The sequence below is a fragment of the Xyrauchen texanus genome, chromosome 7, assembly GCF_025860055.1.
Source record: "Xyrauchen texanus isolate HMW12.3.18 chromosome 7, RBS_HiC_50CHRs, whole genome shotgun sequence".
Taxonomy (NCBI): domain Eukaryota; kingdom Metazoa; phylum Chordata; class Actinopteri; order Cypriniformes; family Catostomidae; genus Xyrauchen; species Xyrauchen texanus.
In genome coordinates this window covers 17,283,750-17,310,446 of record NC_068282.1, presented here as the reverse complement: position 1 = coordinate 17,310,446, position 26,697 = coordinate 17,283,750, and the positions used below count along the sequence as shown (strand labels likewise).

At 40.3% G+C, this 26,697-nt stretch overlaps 1 pseudogene; it reads left to right on the top strand.

Annotated features, from left to right (window-relative positions):
- Positions 1-305: 305 nt before the first annotated feature.
- The window catches only part of LOC127646599 (P protein-like), a 259,274-nt pseudogene continuing 232,882 nt past the window's right edge, over positions 306-26,697 (top strand).

Genomic DNA, 26,697 nt, shown 5'->3' with positions numbered 1-26,697 from the left:
TGAAAACATGATTTCATTTGGTTTGCTACATGCACGTGATGCATGGCTGCATGTGCGCATGGCTGCACGTGCATGGAATAAAATGATATACTGTGCAGCCCTTCATCTAATAATTTCTTGCTATGCTTCATTGTACTGTATGAGGCTAATAGAAGTGTCTTACATTTTTAATCTGTAAGTCTCAAAAGACCTGTCTCTACTGAATGTAATGATAGTTATCATAAATATTAAATATGATATGCTGCATCAGTAAGATAATTTAAACTCATTGTTCCTTTCCTGTCCCCCTGCAGCTCTGAGTGAGTATGTAACTGGAGAATAAGAGTAATATAGAGGTGGAGATGTCGCAATCCGGAGGCCAGGGTCACACCAGCAGGGCAGGTCGCAGAAAGTCTGAGTGTGTGGATGGCAACTTTGATGAACTTAGTCTGCTGGAGGGCTTTGATGGGAAAAAAGAGACACAGATATTGCTGCAGGCTGCAGCCTTGTCACCAGGACATTGTATAATCTACACAGCCGTCCATCAAGATGATAGGTAGGACAGCGATTCTTGGTGTTTTGATTATCATTTTATTAATCAAGATGCATTCAATTGTATTAAAGTAATGGTCAGAGGAGGTTTTTCATTGTTAAAAGTTATCGGTTAAAATAATTTCTCCTATTTAGCTTCACATGCAGAGACAACTAATTAAAGGTGCACTCAGTAATTTTTTGAAGGATGGATTACACTGACACCTAGTGGCCTGGATGCTGCATCATTCAAAACTGTAGTTTACAGTTACAAAGCCATGGTAGAAAGTCACTGTGCACAGTAAAATTGATAAAATCATTGAGTGAAAGTGTCCAATAACAGGGCAGTTACTGAGATTAAGCGAGTAGTATTCAGCTGGTCATGTGAAACTAACATGGCTGCCTCCATGAGGCACTCCTGCTCAGTGTAGAAGAAAATAGCTTTTTATAAGGTTACGTATATGACTGAAGTCTTCGTCTCACCTGAGTAATCAAACTATTATATATATGTTTTAAAATTACTATTAATGTCTTTAGAGGTAAAACATTAAATCATAAAAAAAATACTTGGTGCTCCTTTAAATAATTTGTAGGTTGATTCCACTAAAATTCATTGTGGCTCTGCAGTGCTTTCAAAACATTTCTCAGCTTGTTTGTGCATTCTGTCCGGACCAATATATCAACAAATGGCTTAACCAATGGCATGAAATTCTTAGGTTGCATTTTCCCTCTAAGTTTAAATTTTTTTCCACTAATGGTTAGGTTTAGGGTTGAGGTTTGGGTTAGGGCATATGGCTTCAGGACCCCCCCATCTGAGGGTTGTCCCCCCTAAAATATCATTAAAATATGTGTATTGTAAATAATATAATGATATATTCTTAAAATAATTGTTTAAGAAATAAAATAATACAAATGCAAACGGGGCAACAACAAAAAACCCCTTGGTGTCCCCTTCAAAAATTGCTCTTGAGAATTGTTATGTTTATTGTCCCCCCCAACATTTTGATAAAATTTTTGCCCCTGGGTGTACGATTATCAAAAGATAGAATAATTTACCATGTTTTCAACATCTGTCTCTGCTAACGTTTGTTAAACAAGCTTTAAAGGGGTAATGACAGGAGGAATACATTTTTCCTTGATCTTTTGACATTTAAGAGGTCATTGTACTATAAAACATAAATTTCAGAACTGAAAACTTCCTCTTTAATAGAAAAAGACAATTTATTAAAACCAAAATGGCTCGTTTTGGAATTCGTGGAACTTGTAACATTACCAAATATATCTGCATATGCAATGCCTATTTTTCCATCATCGCACACTCGGCCTGCCCACTGCTGCTCAGTCAGTCACATAAGTAAAGAGTAGAGAGATGGGCCTGTCATGTGCGTGTCTGGATTTAAATGTTTTTCTCAAATTCAAGGACCGTAACTAACTGTTGTTACCCATCAGGGAATTCAAGCAAGGATTGGCTTACTTATAATTGTCTATTAAACTGAGATTGACTGAAATATTTCAACATCAAAAAAGTTACACACCTTACCTTTTAATATTTGTTTCTTTTAAAACTTATACTGAGGTAATTAATAATTTAGTGGAAAAGAATCTCAATGCAAAATGTGCTTTTAAATTTCAATTTAACACTGCACTTTCACAGTTAAGGCTGACACTCGACTGTACGCATTTGGCATAAAGGTCTCCTGAACCCTTAGTGGGAGTTTTTCTGTGTGAAACAGCTGCTAATTGACTCCAAAGAGGATTACTGCTCAAATGTGGAGTCACATTATTGTAGTAACGTCATTGCAAACGTATGTGTATGTGTGTCTGTCTAAGAAAAAATGTGTGTGTGTGTGTGTGTGTGTGTGTGTGTGTGTGTGTGTGTGAAAGAGAAGAATATGAGGATAGGGGCCTTAATCTCAAGCTTGTGTTGATACTTTTGAGATTAGACACTAAAGTTTTATATCAGTCAGTGCGTGATTAATTGTAAATCACGCATGAGATGAGATCTGCTTCCACTCTCATTACTGCTTTCTCCAGGAATCCTTTAATGATCACTGCTGCTCTCAATGAAATCAGTTGATCACATCACATGGATTATTTTACTAAAGAAAAATGTTAAAAGCTTTTTTTCTCTCTCTCTTCCTTCCTGGGAATTTGTTCAAGCTAGAACAATGTTAGCTCAATGTTAGAAGCATTCAATTATATATAATATATATTTCTTTTAAATCTACTGTGCTCAGGATTATGGATTCATTTAGAACTTAACTGAGTATGCTTTTAAATTCCAAATAAATTCCTGAATTTAAATTGAGGTAATTAAACGAATGCAACAAATTTGAAACTGTTTTGTTCTGATATTCTGAAAAATCTCCATTTTGCAAACAGTACTCTATTATGTTCATTCAGTGGCATTGAGTGGCTCAGTTAGTATTACATTGGACATCTAGGCCAGATCTAAGAGGATGCTAGGTGTCCTACAGCGCTCTGTATGCTCCCTCCTCTCTCATTTCACTCTCATCTGGACCTCACACACACAGATTCAGCACAATAAGAGGGTTTGCTTCATTTATAAATCCAGCATTCGTTGAGCTAACATTTCAAATCTCCTCTTTGCTGTGTAACTGCAGAGAGAGGGATTAAAGGCCTTGAAATATCCTGTCTAATCTCCCTATTGCCAAAACTCAACACCAGGATATAGCTCCAGGAGGCCAGAGCTATTATGTCTTGTCTGGAGCGCGCACAAGCATGCACATGCACATGCACACTCCCACGCACACACAAAAACCCAGAGCCCACTGAAGAGATAAGGGAGACTTTGCCATTTGAATAGTTCAAACTGTCATTAATTATGCCAGACAGAGAATATTTTAAGATTAAGGTATTACTTGAGAAGCTCAAATAATTGGCTTGCAGGACAACTAGAATCACAACACTGGTGTCTTTGAGTAGTAGCTCAGAACCGATCCCTTTTCCCCTTTTACATTTATTGACTTAGCAGTTGTTATTTCACTAATAATGGGGTGTGAAATGTTTGCTTTATGACTTAGGTAAATAAAGCTTTGCTCGTCACACAGCGAGAGCGAAACAAAGAGACCCAAGAGCAGAGGTTCAAAGGATTTATTAACAATATTTAGCTAATTAAGATGTGCTGGTGAAGAGTGGAGAACCTGACACCAGCTACAGAAGCAGGGAAGATGTTTGTGGACGTGTGCGTGCCTTGCACATGCAATGGGCAGATCCGTGAGGACATGATCAGTGTTCCCCTGGCAACAATCAGTTTTTCCATTGAAATGCTGATCATGCATGCCAAACAGCACAAACCGACAAACTCACCAGAGCCATGACAGTACCACAACCCTGCCTTCTGGCGTCCCCAGCAGAATTACCTTGCCAGAGGTGGAAATGGTCTATTAGGGCTTGGTCCAGGATGTCCCGAGACAGGACCCAACATCTCTCCTCATGTCCATAACCCTCCCAGTCAACCAGGTACTGGAACCCTCTGCCCCTCAACCAGACATTGAATGTACTTTAGGTTATTATGATCAGTCCAGACCATGAAAGGCACCCCAAACCCTCTAACCAATAACACCAGTAACCCAAAGCCAGCCGGACATCCAGAAATTCTCTGTTCCAACATTGTAGTTCCATTCTGCTGGTGTTAAGCGGTGCAAAAAAAAAAAAGGCACAAGGATGCATCTTTCCATCCGAGGAAAAGCGCTGCAACAGGATCACTCCGACAGCAACCTCAGATGCATCCACCTCCACCACAAACTGACATACAGGGTCAGGGGTTACTAAGATACATACTGTAGAAAACCGGTGAGATCCATCAGAGGCGCAGTGAGCTGGCAGTTATTCCAAATATACCTCAGATAGAAATTAACAAACCCCAGAAACCTCTGCAATGCCTTGCGAGAATCCGGGGTTGGCCAATCAGAGATGGCTCCAAAACGTTGAACCCCAGGAACAGAACCGACTGTGCATAAAAAGGCCACTTCTCCGCTTTGATGAACAGCCAATTCTCTAGCTGAAGCGCCTGCCTGACATTTTGAAAATGGTCCTGATATTCTGGGAGAAGATCAGAATATCATCTAGATAAACAAACACAAAACGATCAACCATGTCTCTGAGCACATCATTTACGAGCTCATGGTATGTCAACGGTACTCCAGATAAATCCACCGGTTCATCCTGCAATGAAACACAAGACTGGACAGGGGAGACAGCAGAGTTAAGAGAGTACAACAAACAGTAAGGACTCCAAGCAAGAACATTGTTGGTTGACCAGTCTATGTGTGGGTTGTGCATTACCAACCAAGGATGCCCCAACACTACCGGTGCTGATGGAGATTGGATCAGGTAAAAGGACAACTGCTCCATATGATTTTCAGAGATGAAGGTGACTGGCTTGGTGGACTATGGTGATTATGGACAAGGGTGTGCCACTGAGGGTGATAGGTTTATCCAACTGGACCATAGGAATCTGCCATCAGGAAGCCAAGTTGATGTCCACCCGCCTCCTGACCTTGAGCCAATCAATCAAGGTCTGCAGAGCTCTGTGGAGAAGGCGTGAAATAAAGCACCCTGCCCTTCCGGTGAGGAGTTTAATTACGCAAGCCAACTTAATTGTCTCTGATGGGAACAAGAAACATTCTGAAAGGAATGTGCTACAGGCTCCCACCTCACCTGGAAACGAGGTTGGAGGAGAGATACGAGCCTCTGAGCACCCAGAAACGTGGGGAACTGCCGGAGCCCGTGAGGGTGCTTCCTGAGTGAGACCAGCATCGGGAGGCTGGCAGAGTTTTTAAATGACAGAGGTGAGCTCAGCGAGCTGCGATGCCATCATAGATCTGTGAGGACTCCGTGAATAGTGTATTCGTAAGTGAGTGTATGGGTCGTGGTAGTCAGGAGCAGATTTGTGAGGAATCCTCTGTTGAAGCGGGGTGAGATGCAGAGAACAAGTGCACTGCAGACTGGAAGACAACCACACTCCCGAAATGCGGGCAGAGACGGGCAACCAAACAGATACATGAGACTGGACCAACTAGGCAGAGACAGTGAGGTAAGTTACTTCACACCAAACACCAATCTAGCCATAATACTGACAACATGAAGGGATTAAGTAGGGAGTGAATCAGCAGAGAACCAGGTGCTGTCATCACGCTAGCACTGCCAAACATGACGGAGAGAGATAACGAAACAAACCGACAAACTCACCAGAGCCGTGACAGTACTTTTCTAAGGAGTTTAAGAAGATTATGTACCGAACTGTTGTATAATATTATTGAAATGTACATCATGAAAATAAAATATTTTAGCAATATAGGCCAAAACTATTATGGTACAGAATTATACATGACTCTGAAAACATGTTGCTATAGAGACAGCATGTAGATGTAGAAGCAATTTGAGAGATTATTTGGGTCAGGATAGCAGTTATTAGATGCATTATATTCCCCATTTCTTTGATTTATAATTTCATCTTAGAAATATGGCATATGTTAAATGATTAAATGTAATTGCTCATCCACCCTGACGAGTTATAAGCTGCGAGTTAAATCATCAAGAAACCATCAAGCAGAGACAGTTGTAAGAAAGATGCAACCAATCAGAAGGTAGAGAAAGGAGAGGCAGTATGTGGAAGAATTATTGACTGAGATCATTAACCAAAGAAATACTGTGTAAATCTTACATTAATCTTTATTTGTAAAGCTTAGCAGTACATGTTAATCCTTGCAAAATCTGATTATGGCATTAAAGGAGTAGTTCACCACAAAATTTAAATTCTGTCAGGATTTACTCGCCTTTGAAACCCCTATGAATTTCTTTCTTCTGTGGAACACAAAAACTGATTTTCTGAAGAACATCCTCCTTTCCATATAATGAAAGAACTGGGGCTGTCAAGCTCCAAATCTTGTGTGCTATTTTCCAAGCCTTCTGAAGTCAAATAATAAATGTATGTGAGGATCAGATGGAAATTTCAGTTAGTAAATGTAAGTTATTCACTTTCAGTTTGTGAACAAATTGTTCTTTTGAGATAAATCTTTTCACTGAATATGTTGATCCAGTTCACAAAACCGGTTCATAAAAGTCATTCAGATTCGGTTCATCAGACAGATTCGGTTCACAAGTTCAACTCACTAGTTCAATTATCCAGTTGCCAATATTAACAGTCACTAGAGCAGCGTTTCTCAATCCTTTCCTTGAGTACACTAATACTACTCATTTTGGATGTCTCTTTAATTCAACACCTAATTCTACTAATTAGCTCATTAGCAGAATGCTCTTTGATCTGAATTGAGTACACATGCCAAATGATTGAGACATCCAAAATGTGTAGTGTTAGTGGTACTCCAGGTAGAGGTGGGGACTCGAGTCGCATATTTAAGGATTGTGAATTGCTTGACTAAATGAAGAAAATTACTTGGCTTGAGTTTGACTTTGACTTGAACTGAATGACTCGAGTCGACAATGACTTGAATGTTTTTTTATTATTATTATTTTCAATAACTATAAACAGTAATTAAATGTGTTTAAAAAAATATTGCGACATCAACTAATTAATATGCAAAAATGTAAGCCCGCCAGCACCACTGATCTGCATCTGCACAGTTAACGTTGTGCTCACAACGCGCCAAAATGACAGATGATTGTCGAGTTCCCAAAATAATCCCCTTTGGATATAAAGATTTCAAATTGGACCATGTGAATAAAAAAATATTTGCCAGGTGCACAATATGCAATGCAAAAATATCGGATAAAACCACCACAACCTCGAATATCATCAGACATTTCAAAAACCACAAGGAAAGGTAAGTAAATAATTTCGTTATCATTTCATTATCCAGAAAGATTAGTATGTAAAATTACTGTTCAAATTGTTTAGGGTTGTCAGAATTTTTTCATCATTCATGACTAATCTCATGTTTTGTAGCACGACAAGTTTAAAATGACCCGACATTGCCTTTGAGGCTATGTTCAGACTGCAGCTAAATCAGATCTTTTCAGGCAGACTGTCCGCACTATTATTTGCAAGTGACCAAATCAGATTTGCACGTTCAGACATAACCAACCTATCTGCATGGGTTGATTTGGTAACAACGTATGCGTACCTACATGACGATGCTTTCAAAAAGATGTGGGGAAAAATGGAGGTGGATCATCTCGCTCTCCAAACAAGCGCCCTGTCCAGTCGTGGTGCAGTACTCCTCCGTCGCACAAGAAAACATGCTACAGTCACAGATTTTTTATGTCATCATTGTGCATCGCATTAAGAGTGACGCAAAAGATTATTTGAAATCCGAATTGAGCAGCCAGAGTGTCCGGACTGAGACGCATCAGATTTAAATTTGAAACCAATTTGAAACCACCTCCCGTGTGGTTTGAATCAGATTCAGAAAAATCTGATTTCATGTGTTTTTTGCAGTCCAGACTATAAAAAAATGCCTTTTCTAAACCTTATCAACAGTCAACAATATTCCATAACCATTTGTTGGCAATATAAAAACACAACAGTCAGATGTGCAGTCACAACACTTTATTTAAAACATGACAAGTAGGATAAAATATACAGAATGACTCGTGATGAAATCCAAGTGCTCTCATAGTGATTATGACTTCTGAAGACTTTTACTAAAGCCCTTGAATGCAATACCTTTATGACTATTTTATATAAATGTGTCTCTGAAGGATACTGACTGTCTTTAGAAAAGTTTCGATGGCATTTTCTTTTTATCTTACCTCCATAGAATGCCCAATAAAGTATTGTTTATAAGCGCAGGGCAGCTTTGTGTACAGGCGTTACAAGGGTAACAGCTATATTTCTGCTGTATATTACTGTCAGAGAGCGAATTTGCATTTTCATTCAGCCCGTCTGCCATTTTTGTTAGATCAATGTGAAAATCTGACCGCATTTTTACAAAGCATACATGCAATGTTATACATTTTAACTGGTTAATTCTAAAAATCAAAACAATTCGGATAATAAGGTATCTAGAAGTATTCACAGTATTCTTAAGTGCCCACGATAAAAATACAGAGCATGTTCATTAACGCAATTTACTTAAGCAATATCACACGAGCACTGCTGTGATTCGGCCGCAGCCACGAGGCTGTAGGTAATTACGGCATTGGTAATAGCGTAATTAAGCATTTGTGCATGGAACTACTTTATTACGTGACCGATCAGAATCTGCCGTTGCTGGTTCAAAACAAATGATGCGTCCATACCTCCTTTAGTAATTCAAAATGTTCACTTTAGAAATAGTATCACGGCTTGTGCTGTTTCTAACAAGTCATTGGATAAACATGGATAGACGGATGGATGTGTGTGTTTGTCAGAGAGAGAGAGAGAGAGATTCACTTTACGTCACCAACTGGCTCATATTACACACAAAAATGATCTTTTGCCACCACCTGCTGGCTAACATAAGTAATTTCAAAAGTAAAGACAGCAACTCCTAACACATAGGTTATGCACTACACTTACACTTTAGTTTAGAACAGCACGAACACAAGCGGAATGAAACACACAGTGAAGCGTCTGAGTGCTGATCCTATCACACCATCAGTGCTCATGGAACATCTCTCGTCCAATCAGATTCGAGGACCGGAACTAACTGTGGTATATTCATATATATATATATATATATATATATATATATATATATATATATATATATATATATATATATATATATATATATATGAGCTAGAGAGAGATACATGTTATACAACATATGCAACAACCTTATACAACAATGTTATACAATTCATATAAAAAATATTTATATAAATATATGCATATAAGTTCATCTTTTCAGAGCAAAAATAAATATTTATAAAAAAAATTAACCTCTTTATTTTAGTACTGTGGCTTGACTCGACTTGACTTGAAACTCATCAGGAATCGACTTGACTTGCTTGAGGTGAGTCACTGACTTGATTTTTGTGCACTGCACTTGAAACTTGACTCGAGACTTGATGGTTAAGACTTGAGACTTGCTTGTGATTTGAACATGTGTGACTTGCTCCCACCTCTGACTCCAGGACAGGACTGAGAAACACTACAACAGAGGGAAATATTATCTTTTAATAACTATCGTATGGATTGAGAAGTCTTGGAATATAGTCATTTGGACCACTTTTCAGACTTTTTAAGATACTTTTATGCTGCAGTTTTTTAATTTTGGAGCTCAACAGCCCCATGCAGTGCCATTTGTGTTCTATGGAGAAAGGAAAGTTATACCAGTTTGGAAGGAAATACATTTTCAGTTTTTGTGTGAACTATTCCTTTAAGACACATTTATGTTACTGTCATGTAACAGACCTTGTTTGATACATTGAGCAAATAGCAAGAGGTTTGATGGGGCTGCAAAGGTGTCTAAACAGAGTAACATCCTCTAAGCTGACCGGAAGAAGGACTTTAAGTTCTGCTCAAAGAATTTTAGTTCCATTTTATTTCAGCTGCCAGTTTTTTATAGAACAGTCATTAAAAATTAATGCCAAGAATTGATTTCTAAATGTGGCTGAGATGTTATTTATGAAAGACATCATGCTCCGATTTAACAGGTCCTCTCGTTGCCCTCAGGCACAGCTTCAGCATGGTAAACCTCATCAAAGGCAAATCCACTCAGACCAACCACATGGAACGGTCACCCCTTCTCAAGTTTCCCCAGAATGACAGGTGAGACTGTGCATTTCCTCATTAGTTACTGTACTTTCTTTTATTTTTAACACTGGTTTGATCATGTTTTTATTTGTTTTCATCATAATTCAATGATGGTTTGTTTTTTCTTGATTTAATTTCTTTTGACATCTAATTTGTTTGGCCCACCTAACAATAAAAAAAGACAAGATGTTTAAAGCCATAAAAACCATCAGGCATCTATCTCATCAATCCACCACATTACTAATTACAATTTCAAACAAACAAATAATAACAGTTAGTCCCGGACCTCTAATCTGTTTGGACAACATTTGTTTGTCTGTGTTAACGGCATTCAAAAGAGGCTGTCAGTATGACATGAATCATAATTAAATGTCATTTTTAACTATTTGAATGTACATCAATCATCTGTCAAGCTTTATGTTTCTAATGTTTCTATTGAAAGTCTTTATAAAGACATAGATAGTAGCTGTTTCCCTAATAATGCACTATGTACTTACAATATACACTACATACTCAGCCATGTAGTGTATGAATGTTTAAAGTGTTTTTTTTTACTACACTGAAACATTCACCATTTAACAGCTGATGGAAGTGACGTTTCAAACGTCTGCAACGTGTTGCTGCTAGCATTAGCATGTTAGCCAACCTCAGTTCAACACTTGTATCTCTATGTTGAGCGGAGGGGGGCGGGGCCGGGTTGGAATATCGCGCACCTCATCAGGCCGATTGGGGACCGTGCGCACGATATTCCGACCCGGCCCCGCCCCCCTCCGCTCCACACTCTAATAATGTACATACTCATGATGGTAAAGCATTCAGCTTACATTTGTAATGTGCTGTCTTCACTAGTTGCTACATCTCCATTATTAATGCTACACTATGTAACATATGAAGTGTAAAAACTGTGGGGGAACATTGCTTTGGTAATTGCGTGAGTTGGGCTTCAACTCTGCTCTTCTATGCGGATGAATCTGGTGGTTTGGGGAGTAACCATGGTAAAAGGTGATCATCTTATCAGAGTGAATGTCACTAAAGACAAAACTTGCCCACTCCCCTAAAAAAAAGAAATAAATATCGAAAGGAAGAGAAAGATGGATATCTGAAAATATGTCTTATGAGCAGGAGAGTAGCATTTCTTCCACTGTTTTTTTTACTTATTGAAAACAGTTGTTTTAAAATAAATAACATTACAAAAGTTAGGCAACAGTGACATTAGACATAATGATTGCTAGTCTTATCAGATAAAATCAAACAGTGGAATCTATTATAACGTAGCTAGCAGGCAAATAGACCAAGGTAGTAACTGGTTTAGAGATTAGCATTATTACTAGCATAAAAGTAAAACACATTTCCATTGACCTTCCTCAAAAATTAAATTAAAATAGCACTGCAGTATCACAATCCATAATAAAATGCACCATTAAAGTGGTTAACACTATCTAATGAACTACCTTGCTAAGAGAGCTACCTGGCTAACTATCGGTCCAATAAAATATCTTACCTGTCCAGCAAGAAAAACTCCATCTCTGGGTCGAGTTGTCGCTACCTCTGAAAAGCCAATCCGATGTGGCTTTGTGTTTTATTATGGGCTCTGTTACTTTCCCCTTTTGATTGTAGACTCTTCTCGGTTCAAGGTTTTTTATTTTTTATAACAGACAATTCCCCAGAGGGTTGCCTTATTTAATGATCCATGGTCAGTGTGGCTCAATTGTTGTGGCTACAAGCTTTCAGCTTCAAACTATTACCACACATATACATGCGTTATTGTTGCTGGACCTTCTTTTCTTTAAGGACATGATGTAAACATGCATGAATGAATGACGGAAGTATGCAATTTCCCGCCAAATCCATCCAGACACCTATAAAATATAAATCATTATTATAGGCTTACCATAGTGAATCAGGGTAAGGCATAACATGGATTGTTGTTGTACTTGCTTATTAATTACATTTTGTAACAAAAAACTCTTAGTGTAGCTTTAATAATTGTTTTGTTAGAACAGCAACGCAGCCAGTAAGCTCTGCCCCCTCCAGCACATACAGTGTCCAGCATTCCACACTTCCTATTTCTTCCAAAGTTCTGGATACCAAGCTACTGACTTGGCTTTAGTCGAGCAGACTCCTGCAGAACAGCTGTATGATTATTGCCTGTGGTTTGTAATTTACAGACCTCATTCTCATTCAGTAATGAGAGAGTGGTCTTGTGACCTACATTTCTAACAATTACTTAATATTTGACCTGGTTGAAGGCAAAGTTTCACACATAATGTATGGCATTTTGATATCTGGAAGTGGTCTTGAACTCTATGTACTTTTTAATTAAACTAAACACTGTCTGCAGTGAAGTATCAACACTCTTGAGTTGTCGATTCCTACACATACATTGAAATTGATCCCAGACTTTCAATGGAGATTTTCACTCTGTAATTTCTCTCAATTTGTGTCAGTCAGGAAGATGTTAGGAATAATAAACCACACCATACCACACAATCATCAGACGAAGTAAAACATTATGACAGATTCACTTTTATAGCTTTAACACTAGAAAGCAATCAGTCATCTAAATGCTAATAGCAACCATGCCACAGAGATTAAAGTATTGCTGAGACAAACGACAGGTGCTAAAAGCCTCTTATGCTACACAATTCTTTAGTGGATTCAGACTAAGAGAGGATGCAGAAATGTTGAGGGCCTAGACATAACTCAAGGCTTTTCTTTTGATTATAGGCAACAAGATATATTATTCCACCAATGAGCACAATATACTTGCATCTTTTGCATTCAGATCACTGCCTTACAGAGGAAATGACAAATGTATTAATTATGGGCAGTAGATAGCAACCAGCCATGTTAGCATTATGACAACAGTTTACCCTAAATATCCTCTCATATCTCAGTGGGCTATTATAGCATTGAGAAACAATTAATACATTTAAAGCATCTTATTGATCCTATGCCTTTCCATTAGCAATGAGAACACTGCTTTCCAATAACTTTGAGAGTTGTAACATGCCAAAAGACCAATCAGTAAATTATATATTTTATATTTTTATATCTGATAATATTTATGAAGATGGAATATTCAGCTTTAAAGAGAACACAATGTTATCCCCAAAAAATCACACTGTGATTTGCACTATCTAGCACTGTGACTGTAAATTAAATACAGGTGTAATCCTTATGACTCTTTAAAGAGAGTTTATTAATCATTGGCTTAAAGGGATAGTTCACCCAAAAATGTAAAATATCTATTAATTTACCATTCAAGACGTGCATGACTTTATTTCTTCTGTTGAACACCAGACAGGTTGTTTAGAAGAATATTTCAGCTTTATAGGTCCTCACAATGCAAGTGTAAGTGCAAGCTCCAAAAGGATATAAAGGCAGAATAAAAGTAAGCCATAATATTCCAGTGGTTAAATCTATATCTTCAGAAGTGACATGATTGGTGTGGGTGAGAAACAGATCAATATTTAAGTCCTTTTACTATCATTCTCAAATTTTACTTTCACTTTCACATTCTTGTTTTGTTTTTGGCGATTCGTATTCTTCACGCATATCAACATCTACCGGGGAGGGAGGAGAATTTTTAATAAAAAAGGACATATATTTTGATCCATTTCTCACCCACACCAATCATATCGCTTCTGAAGTTATCCATTGAACCACTGGAGTCTTATGAATTACTTTTATACTGCCTTTATGTGCATTTTGGAACTTTCTCTTGCATTGTGGGGACCTACACAGCTGAAATATTCTTTCAAAAACTTTTGTTTGTGTTCAGCAGAAGAAAGTCATACTCATCTGGGATGGCATGAGGGTGACTTAATAATGAGAGAATTTTAATTTTTGGATGAACTAACCCTTTAATAATTCCAGTAGGGAGACAGAGGGAATCAAGGACACATGCTCAGGAAAATGGCTATAAAAAATAAAAATGCATTGAACAACTAAATTATTTAACTATTGAAAGCAATAAATAATGAATACTTCAAAAATATTGAATAGTTGAAAATATAATAGCTTCCCACAAATTAATAATGCATTCCAAAAACATGCTACATCTATTTCTATATTGGTTACATTTTATAATAAGGTTATATTCATTAACATTAATAAACTACCTTTGTTACTAACACAAACTAACAATGAGCGATACTTTTACAGCACTTAATAATGCTGGTTAATGTTAATTTGAACATACATATAACTATGAACTAACAAACAGTGTACAATAGTATTTTTATGAATGAACCTTAACCAATGCTGTAATTGTTAGTTCGTGTAGGTATTATTATGATACTTAACGCTTTTACGATAACACTGTACAACAAGGTTCCATTTGTTAACATTAGTTAATGTATTAGGTATCATGAACAAGCAATGCACAATATATTTTTTAAGGCATTTATACATTTTTGTTAATGTTAGTTAATAAAAATAAAATTGTTCATTATTAGTTCATAGTGCATTAACTAATGCTAAATAATATACATTTTGATCGAAAAAATATTATAGTACATGTTGAAACTTACATTAATTAGTAAGCGCTGTAAAAGTGTTGTTCATTATTAGTTCATGTTAACTAATGTTAACAAATGGAACCTTATTATAACGTGATACCAATTTTACTAATGTTAAAAAATAGAACCTTATTGTAAAGTTTTACCTGTGTATTTTTATGATTATTAATTTATTATAAAATCTAAATAACATTTTAGCATTAACTTATGAAATAGAATAGATATGAAATAGTTCAAGAAAAAAAAACATGTTTGTCAATTATTTTCTGAAAAATTTACCAATGACTTTGTGGAATGATGTTCTTTCCGCTTGAACGTGTTGTGCGGCATAACCTACAAGACACTGCATGACTCCAGCCTTGGGCCTGGAGAGGATTCATGGGAAGTGAGCTCTACTGAACTGGAGAGAAGGTGCAGGCTGGGCAGTGAGGTGACCAGTCTCTCCCACATCACTTCGATGGAGAAATCTGAAAATTATTTAAAACTATCGTCCCCCATCAGGTATGCCATACTTCAAATCCCAGATCACTATGTGTAATGGTGTAACCAAATGTTAAATGTTAAAACCTTTAATGTAACTGTGTATAGTAATCAAGCTGAGTATAGTAAGGCTGAAAACATTGAATGGTTGTGGAAAATGTTTTACTGCAGCAACTCATCTCGCAAATGTTGTTGGAAGATTTTAGCAGTTAAGAATTAATTGTAAAAGCATTGCACACTTCTGACTGACACATTAATTGAGTTTCTGTTCGGAAGCAGAGGGCATAACAAGTGCCTAAATTAGTTTTTTTTTTTGTTTTTTGTATTGCTTAGGAACAAAAGTCATCATCATTTTCATCATTGTTGTTCTTTGTTCTGTAAGTTATACAGCTGGCAGTCTTGATCAACATTTATAAAGTGCTTTCATTATATACAGTGGGATCCAAAGGTCTAAGCCCACATTCAACATTTGCTATTCAAATTCAAAGTTAAAATAAAATGTAAACAAAGAAAAATGAGGACATATGAATAATAAATGTTTAAGATTTGACACTATTTAAAGGTCACTAATCAACCAAAAACATTTGTGGCATTGACCATGTTAACTCCTTTGTACTAAAAATAAGATGAAGCATTCTATTGACGCACACAAGATACTCTTTGTAACATTCTCAAATCATGCTGGGATAACATGGATCAATGAGTTTATGCCAGCTTGAGTGGATACTGTCATTATAGCAAAAATAGGGCATACCATATACTACGAAATTCTGAAATTCATTCAGACATTTTTCAATTTATTGTTTCACTCAAATTATTACCTTGATAATATAATTTGTAATTAATTTTCTTTATTAAATGCAAAAGTGTGCTCTCAGACTATTGGACCCCACAGAAGAACAATATGCACTTATTATGATTTAATTATATACAAAGCCTAATCGTTGTATTCCTCTGCCCATGTAACTGTGCAGTAATGTTTATTGGAATCATTAGCTGTTTTTCAGCATGTATCCTGACAGGGATAGCCCCTGGAGGATGCTGGCAGTCTCCTCCACTGATAGCTTCTGTATCCACTCCTTTCAAATCAATCTACACTGTCTTTGTTTGCACTTAAGCCTGGTGCACACTGTACAATTTTGGCCATGACTCTGCCATCTGAGACAAATTTCGGGTATCTAAAGTTCCCCTTCTGTCACTCACTCGACGTTGTGTCAATTGTAGTGACACAAGGGGCTTCTTTCGGAAGCCTTGGATACCTCTGAATATGAAAAAGGCCAATGCCAAATCGGCGAACAGAATTTGCATGTCTCGACTCCGGACATACGGGTATAAAAGGCAGGGATTGTGCATCTGTTTAGTCAGATTCTTTCTTCAGAGCCGAACGCTTGTGTGTTCAGTGAGCTGAAACCTCACTCTGTTCCACTCACCCCTAAAAGAGAGCTTTCCTGTTGGATCTACGGTGCATTGCCAGTGGCTTTCTCCCTCCTTTGCACGCCAGTGCAGTCCACGCCCCATGGCGCTTCGACAATTGTCCTCTAAAAGAGAAAAACTCCTCTAAAAGAGTATTATTTTCAAAAAATTAAAGAGTTTTTTTAAAGACGTGTTTTTTTCAAGATGCCCTTCCACCTTTGCGTTGTTCCTGGATGCGGCAGATATCTCTTCGCTTCTGATGGCCATAGGCGCTGCCTTGTGTGTCTGGGTCGTGATCACACTGAGGCAGTGTTTATGGATGGTTCAAATACTCAATTCGAGAACCTGACCATGGCATCTTTGCGGTCACGGCTTTCCTTTCTCAAAGGAAATGCCACTCCAGCTGCCCCCGCCTTGCTCATTCTTCCCACTGGATTGAGGACGACCCAGCTGGTGATGGAGGTGATTTGGGGAGTTCAGCGGGCGCGGTTTCACCGGGTAAATCCCCATGAACTACCTGCCCCCAGTACGCTCGATTTCTTCCATACGGATTGTCTCCGTCTGCGCCATGGAGCAGGATGATGACATCGCTGCTGCATCGGAGACTGTCGCGGTGTCTGACGTGGAGGACTGACGCTCAGATGTCCGATATGCTTGCCCAGGCCACCGTGATCATGGGGCTGGGCTGGAAACCTCCGTCCTCCCCTCAATCTCATGGCTAGATGATTGGTTCCTAGGGTCAGGGCGTCGCTCGAAGCCATGCCCCCCCCCCCCCAGTTCCTTTCTTCTCGGAGGTGCATGACGAGCTAATGAGGTTGTGGAGGGCACCTCTTACTGCCCGGAACCGCCCTCCTTAATCGTCTGCTCTCACTACCCTCGACGGCGGATTTCCACTGGTATACGGCAGTCCCCCAGGTGGACAAAGCGGTTGCGGTGTACCTGTGCCCGCAAAGCGTAACCACTTGGAATGATCATCTCGCACTACCCTCCAAGGTCTGTAGGACGACGTCGTCTCAGACAGCGTAAGCCTACAGGGCCTCCGGACAGGCTGCCTCCACCCTGCATGCCATGTCCCTCCTGCAAGTCCACTAGGCCAAGGCACTAAAAGATCTGCACGTGGGTAGTCCTGATCCTGATGTGCTGCAGGAACTGTGCTCAGCTACCGACCTCACCCTCTGGGCCACGAAGGACACAGCGTGGGCACTCGTACATGGCATCCCCCTGCGGAGCCAAGAAACCAGCAGGTAGCTCCGGCTCAACCAAGGCCTAGCTCTCAGCCCCGGCATAGAGCTACCCGCAGGAAGCAGACGCCCCCCGTCCCACAAACCTCTTCCAGGACCCCGAAGGCTCCTAAGCATTTCTAAGACGGGCCACCCAGGGGACAAGATGTTCGCTCAGGAGCTGGTTGCCAGACCACTCCTTCCCCCAGTGGAGGGCTGGGAGGAAAATCCTTGGTTTCCATTTTTTTCATTTGCCGCACCCCCTTCAGGCTGCGGTACCCACTTTGTCAATATAAGAGCGATTTCCTCATTCCCTGGGTCACCTAGCCGGTGCCTGCAAACGCCGTTCTCAAGGAGCCCTGTCAACAGAACCTTACAGGCGAAGTGGCACTCTGAACGTAGAAATTTACTCGTCCACATCTGTACGGCGTTCACAACCCCGCTGGCTAGTTCTGACGAGTCCCAAGGATGCCTCACTGGGACCTCCTCCTCAGTCACTAACCTGCCCTCTACCGGGTACACGGAGCAAGGTAAGTGCCTTGAGTTCTATCTCAGCACACATGTCTCAGGTCGCAACACTACCTGCTCCCCACCGCTGCAAAGCCCCACTGTGTATGTCAAACACAGTGGTCCCTTTAGTGCCCCTCATGCAGATCTTGGACGCATGGCTTACGCTTTCCAACCCATCGCGCTGGTTGGCCAGGACCATCCAACTTGGCTACACAATTCAATTCACCAGGCGTCTGCCCTGTTTCAGCAGCATCCGCCCCACTTCGGTGCTTGGCGAAAAAACCAGCACCCAGCGTGCGGAAATCGCTACCCTCTTGCAAAAGGAAGCGATAGAGCTTTTCCCTTCAGCCGAGATGGAGAAGTGTTTCTACAGTCCTTACTTCATCATACCCAAAAAAGGAGGAGGGTTGAGGCCAATCTTGGACCTGTGAGTTCTCAACCGGGCCCTGCACAAACTCCTGTTCAAGCTTCTCATGCAGAAACACATTCTAACATGCGTCCACCATTAAAGAATTGTTTGCGGCGGTAGACCTGAAGGACGCATACTTTCACGTCTTGATCTTGCCCCGGCACAACCCTTTGTACGATTCGCGTTTGAGGGCAGAGTGTACCAGTACAAAGTCCTCCCCTTCGGTCTGTCCCCTTGCGTCTTCACGAAGATCGCAGAGGCTGCCCTTGCCCCGCTAAGTGATGTGGGCATTCGCATATTCAACTACTAGCTCACTCTCGAGAGGCTCTATGGGTCCACAGGGACCAGGTGCTCAGGCACCTCAGCTGTCTAGGGCTTCAGATAAACTGGGAAAAGAGCAAGCTCTCCCCGGTTCAGAAAATGTCTTTTCTCGGCATGGAGTTAGACTCAGTCTCATTGGTAGCGCACCTCACAAACGAGCACGTGCAGTCGGTGCTGAATTGAATCTTCACCCCCCTCTGCCATAAGTGATTCAACCCCTGTACAGACCTCTGCTTCCTGCGGACAGGAGTCCCCCTGCAGCAGGTGTCCAGACGCATCGTAGTCACAACAGATGCCTCCAAACAGGGTTGGGGTGCCATGTGCAATGGGCACGCAGCCGCTGGTTCCTGGTCGGGCCCGCGGCTGCATTGGCACATCAACTGCCTAGAGTTGCTGGCTGTACTTTTTGTCCTGCGGAAGTTTCTCCCACTGATCCGAGGCAAGCACGTCTTGATCCGTTCAGACAGCACCACGAAGGTAACGGAAATAAATCACCAAGGCGTCGTGCGCTCTCGTCACGTCACAACTCGCCCGCCATCTCCTCCTTTGGAGTCAGAACCATCTGAGGTCACTGCACGCCACTCATATCCCGGGCAGCCTCAACATGACAGCGGATGTGCTCAAGGCTCAGCTCAATGGAGAGTGGAGGCTCCACCCTCAGGTGGTTCAGCTGATCTGGGACCGTTATGGCGAAGCACAGGTAGACCTGTTTGCTTCCCAGGAGAACTCCCATTGCCCGCTCTGGTACTCCCTCAGTTCGGAGGCAAGTCCCCTCGGGACAGATGCATTGGCACACAGCTGGCCCCGGGGCTGCAGAAGTACGCATTTCCCCCCACTGAGCCTACTTACACAGGTGCTGTGCAAGGTCAGGGGGGACGGGGACAAGTCACTCTAGTGGCCCCTTACTGGCCCACCCGGACCTGGTTCTTGGATCTCACGCTCTTCACAACAGCACCTCCTTGGAAAATCCCCCTGAGGAAAGACCTTCTTTCTCAGGGACGGGTTACCCTCAGGCATCCACGCCCAGACCTCTGGAACCTCCATGTATGGCCCCTGGACAGGATGTGGAAGATCATCCAGCAGATGCTCATGTCATCCTTGGACCTTGACCGGGCTATATTTCAGGGACCAGGTAGTGAACCTGCAAGCACTGCCCCAGGAGGAGGCAGACCCAGCCTTATCATTGCTGTGACCAGTATGTGCTTTACAAACTTATTTGGACCGCAAACAGAGCTTTAGACTCTCTGAGCAGCTCGTTGTTTGCTTTGGCGGACAGCAGAAAAGGAACGCTGTCTCCAAACAGGAGACTTGCCCACTGGGTAGTCGATGCCATCGCATTGGCCTATCAGACCCAGGCCGTGCCCGCCCCCTTGCGGGTTTGAGCACACTCTACAAGAAGTGTGGCATCCTCATGGGCACTGGCCAACGGCACCTCTCTAGCAGATATCTGTAGAGCAGCAGGCTGGGAGACATCCAATACCTTTGCAAGATTCTACAATCTCCAGGTTGAGTTGGTTTCGTCCTGTGTTTGTCAGGCCCGAGCATGTAGAAATCTGTAACACGGGACGACTGACTGGATGTACCGCTTGCGCTAGCGCCTTTCCCCTCCACCGAGGCGAACACTTGCGCCTTTTCTACCAGGTGAGTCCACTAAACTCACGCTCCCTGGATGTCTTTCCTCCCTTGCTCTCTGGCCCGCGAATTCGGAGGAGGAATTCCCGACCAGACCCACTATGTGTGCTAACTACACTGTACTGGAATAGGTGCTCCACAAGGTTTGGCCATCACAGATTAATCCCCCTGTGTGTATTTTACCATGTACGGTCCCCCTGCCGGCTGACCCACGTCTCCCTCGGGCAGCCCCCTCTGCCCCGGTGGCTGTGTCTGTAGCAACTCCTCTCTCGCTAGATAGGATCTACCACTGCGCCACTTCCATTTTCCACATGACATATTCACCGCATCTAACCCCCCCCAGCCTGGGCAGGATGTGGTCTCCGCGGGGTCTTTTCCCCCTGAAAGAATAGGAGTTGGAAAAGAACGCCTTCCCCGATGCTTGTTATAGTGTTAAATGGCCCCAGCCACATCTAACACTCTATGAGGAGAAACACAGAGAGAGAGAGAAAAGGCTGCTGTTGGCACAGCCTGCTCCCATGCTTGCCACATCGCTTGTTCCTGCCTCCAAAGATAATCGTTGGTCGGATGCCGGGAATCTAATAAAAACAATACGACATCTTAGTGGGGCGTCGGGGAGGGTTACATACAGTCTGATGCTCATGCTTCTTGGCACGCTATAGCTTGCTGCACCAGCATCAGCAGATCACGTAACAAAAGATCATGTTGAAAAGAAACCTGCTCAGCGTCTGCACCATAGCAACATTTGTGCCAAGTTATCACCCTACTCAAGCTCTTTCAGTGCTTTTTCTCCTTTTCATTTTATATCAAATGTTTTAATTAATAAATACATTTGAGAAAATACTTGGAGAAATGTGTAACACTTCAGCAATATGAAAGCATTATTCCCTGAATTAAATAAATACAGAGCTTACAAAATGAAAATAAATAAATGATTGCAATTTTCTTAAAAAAAAATTTTTTTGTCATGCATTTTCTTAACAACTTTATTTTAATTACTCTTTAATTAATAACTTTTAACAAATTTACTTTAAACGTCTGTAAACTTTTTTTTTGTTAAAATTCACACCTCTCCAATTTCATTTAAAAAAAGTTTAAACAATTTATATTGTTAAGTATTTATGTGAGGTTTTAATCCAAATCAGCAGACACAATTGGATACAATTATAGAAATCTGTCATGTTTGTGCCTTATCCATAGGGAATTTGCGAGCATAATATATTATTAGCCTATATGAATTTTCTCAATTTTGTGTGGCCTATAGGTTACTAAACTAAAAGAGGAGAAAGACATTCTATAACACCTTTTTTGTTTTCACTGAACGCAGAAGTTTGTCTTTTTTTGTGCCATAATCTTTTCATTTCCACAATGAATCTTTGCTTGTGGTAGCTAATTAGTACTCAAGGCTACCTCCCGCACTCGCATTCATTCTCATCATCTGTTTTTTTTATTTATTTCTGAAAAGGCTGTCTTATTATAAGGCTATTTGACAAAATCCATCTTTCATTTTATGTTATGCTCATGATGGAGTGGTATTTGAGCAACGGATATGCTGATGTCCTGATGTCCCTAAAAAAAAAAAAATGCTCTTCTGGGCAAATCTCGCCGTTTTGCTTCTACTCTGCAACACTCCCGTAACTTGAGTCACGTTCACTGATCGGGACGTTTGGCACCACAGTTGGCTACGATGTGTATCTTACAGTCTGATATAAATGTCGCACAGTGTGCCATGGCACACAGTCTGACAAGCAACAATCTTTAAGGACTATAAAAATCCTACAGTGTATAGTGAGCTTTACTGGATAAATAACTAGGGATTAAAAATTAAATGTTTTTCATTTTGGTTCCTTATGAGCAAAAAAAAAAATGTTTCGTTCCAGTTCAGAAGGTCCGCAGCTTCCTTGCTAAAATGTTAACGGTTAAAAAAAAATTAAAGAATGATTAATAAAGTTCTTTTAAAAATGACCAACCCAAGCTCATGAAAATCCATACATAATTTACGTGTTGGCTATATCGTATGTTCTTGCACAATGTTGTTTGCATAAATTCATCACGTGCAAATTCCGGATGTCAAATGCAGAAGTAAAACGCATGAGGCATTAAGGACATGCTTATTAATATTATTCCCTTACCCAAACCCCTTATCTAAACTGAATCAATTAGTAGAGTGTGTAAACATGATAGGAAGCTGTTGTGTTTGACAGAAGCAAGTAATTGTAGCGTATTAGATGGACCCGATGTCCTTGGCTTTAGTGAAAGTCATAGGAATTCAGACAAGTGCAGTCACACAATATCATACGAATTAGCCAAATTTTGAAAAGTCATCGAATCCTGAAAATTTCGCCTTGAGAGTGTGTTGCAATGACAGTACTCTGCACCAAGGGTGGGTGAAATACCAATTGCAGTGTTGCCAGATCTCACAAGAGAAACAAGCATCATGGTCTGGAAAAACAAGCCCCAAGTAAGACACTTGCCTCAACAAAATAAGCTAAAATAAGTCATAATTTTTTTTTTTTCCCTGTGTGTTGGATTTACTGGCAGTGAAATCAAACCATGCTGTTAATTAACAGTTACAGATCTGCTTCTGAGCCAAAACCTGACAGCATCAAATCTGTATTAATGGATCATATCTGACAATAAATCAGTGAAGACATGGAAACAACGGAGAAATGTACTTTTTTTTACCTCTAATAATGTTTTCCTTGTACCTAAATTAGCTGTCCATGTATATGTAGTAATTATACATAGTTTTAAAAAAGTCTTCATTCAGAGAATGTGACATCCACATTGGCCAATTAGGCAAAGAAATGTGTGATGTAGCAGTTTCCTTCAGGATCAAAGCATGTTTAATTCTTTTGAGCAACAAAGTGGCGTAGTTACAAACATTTACTGTGATAACCCTTTTGGCCTTTGGTTTCATAAAAAAAATTTCAGAAAAAAATGAACCAGTTAAAACTGGTTACCAGCATTTATAAATAATGTTTTCACTCTGGAACAATTGAAAATCACTTTGTTCCATTTTAGTTTTAGTTAATTTCTGGTACTAATTATCTTTGTTTTCGTTTTTCATTCCTTGAACTATTTTTAGTCCCGGTAAATAACAATAATTCATTGTCTAATCAAATATATATTGTGTTGATGCATGCCACTGCAGTAACTCCTCAGACCCTGCAGAGATTCTATATTGGCCGGAGATCGCACTGAAGAATCATGCTAATTAATTTCCGTCTCTGTGACGATCTCACCATCTGCTATTTACAGCGGCCTGTGTCATGATAACAGATTTGCTTCAGAACTTCATGCATAACAAGAGATCTGCCTGATACTTGCAATATTCTGGGGTTTCTGCAGAGCTTTACACATGAATGTGAAGAGTGAACAATGCACTGAAGTGCTGCAGAGTACCGTCTGCTGGTGGAAGGAGACAGACCATCCAGTTCAAGATTGTTTGCCCAAAATGTAGCAATGGCTAGTTTGACATCTGTTAGCAAAACTTTGCCAAAACATTGATTTAAGTCCGTATGAAATCAAGATTGATCAACACTATTTACTTTCTTAATGCATGTTTCTGGTCTTATTGAGAATGATTCGTTGGTGCTTTTTATTTTTGTTATTAACAAAAATAAAAAATGTTATTGATTCCATACAGCAAATCACATAGACATAATAGAAAGTGCAACATCAAACCACATGAAATCATAAGTCAAAAGTCAGCTGACAAAGACACACAAATAGACAATAAAACAGAAAATATTTAGACATAATCAAAATAAATAAATAAAGAGTAAATAAATAATATAAAAAAACACCCCACTAGTCCCTCTCTGCTGCCCCTCCCAGAGAGCCCTTCAAAAAGGCCAGATAGTCACCCCACTTCCTGATGTAAATATCCATGTTATCCAATCTTCTATACACCATCTCCTCAAACACCGCCACCCTGCCCAACTTCTTCGACCTCCATCCCAAGAGGAATAACCACCAGCCAATCATCACGCCTGTAAGAATCCAGCTCTCCATATATATATCACCCACATGCTGGACCGCCCCATCCCCCAAAACACACAACCTTGCATCTCTAGATGTAGACTTGACATTTTTTAGCCCACACTCCCTCCTCCAATACAAATTTTAAATATTTCTCCCATACTCTCTTGAGAGAAGTTAAAGCTCCATCACCAAGACTCTGAATTAGTAGGGAGTTATAAACTGATGCCTCGTGACCTTTCCCAAAGCAGTAATCACCACTTCCAGAGAATATGCCGCATTAGGGGGGTTTATGCTACTCACAAAAATAGTACAGAACAGATGGCACAGCTGTAAATACCTAAAGAACTGAGACCTAGGAATCCCAAAATGTTGAACCAAATTTTCAAAGGATCTCAACACTCCACTCTCATATAGGTCACCGAGTGTATTAACCTCCCTTTCAATCCACTCTGACCAGCAGAAAGGGGACATATTAATTTTGGGTTCCACCATATGCTCGAGGCAACATTTAAATTAATGTCTGAATTGAACACTCTGGACACTTTTATCCATACTGCATGCAAATACGAGATAACGGGGTGTGACTTAACTTTTCCGGTTAGTTTTATAGATAGGCTTTGCAGTGGCAAAATAGGGTCAAGAACTTTCTTTTAAATACAAAACCAGGGAGGGTCTCTCTCTCAGGTGGAAGCGACCAATGAGCCAAATGTTTGATACCAAATGCATAATTATAAAACAAAATCTTGGGTAGGCCTAACCCACAATTATCAATTGGCCTATGCAACTTATTGAAATTTAATCTGGGACATTTACCATTCCAAGTGAAGGACTGTGCTATTCTATTAAATTGCTTGAAATAATAGAAGGGGACATCTACAGGGAGAGATTGTATCAAGTAGTTGAATTTTGGAATACAATTCATTTTAATAACATTTACCTTCCCAATCATAGATAAATGTAAAGCAGCTTACCTGCCCACATCGCTCGAAATTTTTTTATTAAGGGGTCAAAATTAACTCTAACTAAATCAAACAAATTTGCTGGGATTAAAATGCCCAAATACTTAATGCCCTGTTTGGGCCACTGGAAGTCGCCCAGCAGAAAAGATATAACTGGGCAGTATGCTGTCAGAGCTTCGGCTTTAGACCAATTGACTTCTGAATTTAGAAAAGGAATTAATTATTCTGTGGAGGCAAGGCATAGATGTAGTATGGTCGGAGACAAATATACAAATATAATCTGCATAAAGCAAAAGCTTATGTGCCAGACCTCTCGCCATCACTCCGGGAAAATCATCCACCGTTCTTATTGTGGCTGCTAATTGTTCCAGTTCAAGAAAGAACAATAATGGGGAAAGAGGGCAACCCTGCAGGGTACCCCTATCCAGAGTAAAGTGACCAGAGTCTGATTGTTTGCCACTGACTACATGATATTAATTCGTTATCGGAGCTACGGCCCGAATAAACCTGACCTGATCTATATGTATAAGAGATGTCACAAAATTTTTACAACTAGCTGGATCAGGAAAATCGGACGGTAACTTTTGCACTGGCTTGTATCTTTGCTAAGAATCAAACTGATCTGGGCTTGTGTCATGGTTGGAGGAAGCTTTCCATTCTTTAATGATTCCGTATAAACGTCTTACAAAACTGGAGCCAGTTCTGTAGCATAAGATCTAAAAAATTCAGTGGCAAAGCCATCTGGCCCCGGAGCCTTGCCAGTACGCAGGCCCTTAATTACCTCGTCAAGCTCCTCCAAGCTTAACTCAGAATCAAGAGAATTTTCCCGAAGCCACACCCACAGAGGATACTGAGGACAAGTTGGTCGCCATATAGACATTGATTTCAGCCTTTAACATTTGTTGGAAATCAGGATTTTGCAAAATGGATACATTAAAGTGCCAACTATATGATTTATTTTCTCCATATGCGGCAACACTTCTAAACTCACCAGGGCGTGATCTGAGACAAAAATGTTACCAATTGAACAATTAACAACAGATAAAATGAGGTGTATATATATATA